This window comes from Mesitornis unicolor, unplaced genomic scaffold (assembly GCF_000695765.1).
Source record: "Mesitornis unicolor isolate BGI_N332 unplaced genomic scaffold, ASM69576v1 scaffold1890, whole genome shotgun sequence".
In the NCBI taxonomy this organism is placed as follows: domain Eukaryota; kingdom Metazoa; phylum Chordata; class Aves; order Mesitornithiformes; family Mesitornithidae; genus Mesitornis; species Mesitornis unicolor.
Window position 1 is genome coordinate 15,864 of NW_010160191.1, and position 3,599 is coordinate 19,462.

A 3,599-nucleotide genomic window follows, 5' to 3' on the forward strand; every position below is an offset into this window, starting at 1 on the left:
TGTTCTGAGAACTATGAGAATGTGGGCTGCCTTTCCTGAAATGTTGCATGGGACTTGGGATGAACAACTGCTGCTGAAGACATCAGGAGCCAAGTGATTAAGCCCCATGCAGTGCTCTGACAGGAGGCCGCCTCCTTGCCTACGCATACTTTTTTTAAGTATAGAAAGCATTTCCATATTTCCAGCAGCTGATCTTTATTTCAAGGCAAGAGCTGCATTTTTGAGACTAGAATTGAAGGTTTTCTAGGAAAAGCCACTCTGAAGCAGACCGCGGGTCCATCTAGCCCAAGACGATGTCTCCAACAGAGGCCTTGCACTCTGCTTAGAGAAAGAAATCCTAAAGCCCACAGGGCTCTCTCCAGGGATAATTTATATTTCACTGCAAGGGTTAGAGTTTGGCTTTCACTCCAAAGTCTGTAGGCTTATATTCTTTCCAAAACTCTTGCTTATTTTAATAATCTTTACAGTTCCCTGAAGGTATTTGTTGTTTACAGATCTCTAACCCATTCGGGAAGCCCCTTGAGCTGCTGACCTCGGCGTCCTGCGGCAGTGAGTTCCCCAGGCCAGCTGGGGCCTTTGTGCAGGAAAAAAAAGGAATTTTCTCGGTTTCAGGTTTGCTGCATTTAATGTGGAAGCATGCCTTCAGCTTCCCGTCTCTCCCAGCTGGCTTCTCATTACAGCATCTCACCTAAAACTGTGAGCTGCTTCTGCTCTTCAGGAAATCCCTGCTAGGAAACAGGCTCTGTGTGTGTGATGCTACTCTGCCCTGAAACGTGACTCAGCCATGCTGGGGATTCATTTTTGTAGTTTTTCAGTGCTTCCAAGTTTACCAGAATACATTATTCTGTCAGCTGCCCCTGCAGACATGCTGTGTTTTCTTCTCGTGTCACTGCAGTAATAAACGTTTGTGGATAGTCAGGGGCCCTGCTATGTGGATAGCACACTAAGCCAAGACATGACAAAGGTGTGAGAGGCTGCAGGGTGGCTGGGACATGGCACTGTACTCTTTGCGTCTCTTTTTTGGTAAAGAGGTAATTGCAATGCTCAAACTGATTTTGAGACCATGGTGAGACTTGCACTAGAAGAGCAAGAGGGGCACTGCTATGTAGTCACATTCTTATGATGATGGTGAACCAGCCAACCCGTGCATGGACAATGGGCAGGGCAGGGGGGCTCAGTGTTGAGCCTGCCCTTCCTTCATTCATTTGTCCTCCATCCTTCTGCTGCAGAAGGGCTTGGGTCTTACAGGGGTAGGAGAAAGGTGTAGGACAGGATACAAAGCACAGCGTTCGTCATTGTCTAGGAATGAACTGGCTAGATGTTGTATACCCGGGGCTCTGCGGCAAAAATTAGATGGTGCTATGCAGACATGGCTTCGGATCCAGCACGCAAACAAACAAAACAAGTGTATTAGAAACAGCTGGGGGATAGGATGAAAATGAGCATTATTAAGAATATGCTTGTAATAACTTATGAACTGGGGAATACATTGTTGCTGTGTTGGGCCCTCCTGGAGGCAGATTTGCTGTTGCTTTTGGAGCCCTTATTGCAGCCATTGGTTTTCCCATTTATGCATCCCTTCCCCCAGCCCTTGCTGGAAAACTTGACAGCACGCTCTGAGGTGTAGCTTTTTGTCAGGAGCTGGAGTGACCTCTGAAGCAGAGGCCATGGCCACTTCTGCGGGTCATGGGCTGCCACTTGGGTGAGCACATACCTCACCCAGAGTGGGTGCTTTAGGCACTGATCTACCTTTAGGAGCTTCCTCCCTCATCCCAAGGGAAGTTTTGCAGTTCTTGGGAGTTTTTTGTTGATTCTCTGGCTGTAGGATGGGCTTACAGTTTTCAAATTCCTTCATTGTTTTGCAGCATGACTGCCCTGTCCTGGGGGATACTGAGAAAGATGAAAACACCTGCTGGCAGTGCTGTCCCCATTGGTGTCTTTTCTTGCCTTTCCTGTGCACAGTCAGGACATCGGGGCTGCTAGCAGCGAGCCCCTTGCCTGCAGCCTGCCCTGCTGCAGCTCAGGAGGTGACCATCTTTAAAAGTCATACATTATTCTCCTGGTCTCCTTGTGTATTACCTGTGTGAGATGCAGTCCTTCCTTGTGGGAGAGTGTTTGAAATTGTCCTTCAGCTCTCAGTATAGTGGGCTTTCACTAAGAAGTCCTTACTGTGTTTTACATTTATGAACACCGCACTCACTGACATTTTTTTGGTAATGTTCACTAAGACTTCAGTTGTATAATGTCCAGTGCACAGTTAAGAGCTTAAGGATTGACTTCGCTGTTTCCCTGACGAATTTAACAAATACTGGCCAAAACTCAACTTGCACTGATGCTGCTGATCTTGCAGCTGGAGAAATTTGGCCCAATACTCCAGTGTATTCGAGCCGTCGTGATGCATAAAGCACGTTGGCTGTTCTCATTAGCTTCATGGTTGGATGAGATACTTATATACAAAGCTGCTTAAATTCCACATGTTGCCTGTGGCTGAAGGGTTCCTGCCTTTGATGTGAGAGCTAGCCATAGCCTGGGACCTGAGAGGTTATTCTTGTTAAGAGGGTAAGTTCACAGCAAAGTCTTGATTATTTAACACAGAGTGTGCGAAGTCCCGCTTACTTGACGAGCGAAAAGGTTCGACAACGAGGACTAGTTTCCCTTGTCCCCAAACACTTTACTAGCACAAAGTGCTCTTTAGGGATCTCTCGGGACCATGCTCCAGTGCTTGTTCAAATTGCAGTTACATTGGCCTTGGCCTTGTGCTGAATTCCCACACTCCTTTGTGTGCTGATTTTCATGAGCATAGGCTTAGCTGGTGAGCTTGCTCATCTGCTGGAGCTGAGTGTCATGGAGGTGACACCTGAGAGCATGTGGGGACACAGAGAGGTAGCTGCAGCCATTGGCCAGTGGTGAGGAACATATTTGCATGTACGAGACAGTCCTGTTGCACAAGCTGACTGTGAATGGCAAATGCTATCTCACTTGCTGTTAACAGTAACTCAACCATAATGCTACTACAGGTTCAGCTGCAGGTGAAAATGGCTGTTATGGTCTTCATCCTGTCTCCTCCATGTGTCTGCACGGGTTGAACCACCGTACCTTTGCAGGCTGCATGATGCAAGGAATTGATGGCAATATATAGGAGTGTCTTTTATCCCCATCCCCACTTTCAGACCCAGGTGGTCAGGTGTCATCTGCTGTGTTCAGCAAGGAAGGTGTAATGGCTGGAGCAATGTTGCCCTGTTTCTAACCAGTCAAGAAAGCTGCTTAATGAGAAGACTCTCTTGCCCTGGTACCATCCCAGAAGAATGGTGGCTGCTGCCTGCCTCTGAAAGGCAGAAATTAAAAATACAGGGTTTCACATGTGTTCTTTGATGAGCTGGCATAGATTTAAGGCCATATTGAAGATCATTTGTCATGATTCACTATCCAGTGATCTATTTTTCAGAGCAACTGCAAGGTTGTCCTTCAAACCTACCTTTTGTTTTGTAATAGCACTGATGAAATAGCAATATCTGGCCTGCCGTGGGGTGATGTGTTACTGCTGGTCTTTTGCAAAGCAGAAAGATGCTGCTGGTGGCTGAAACCATTGGCAATTCTTT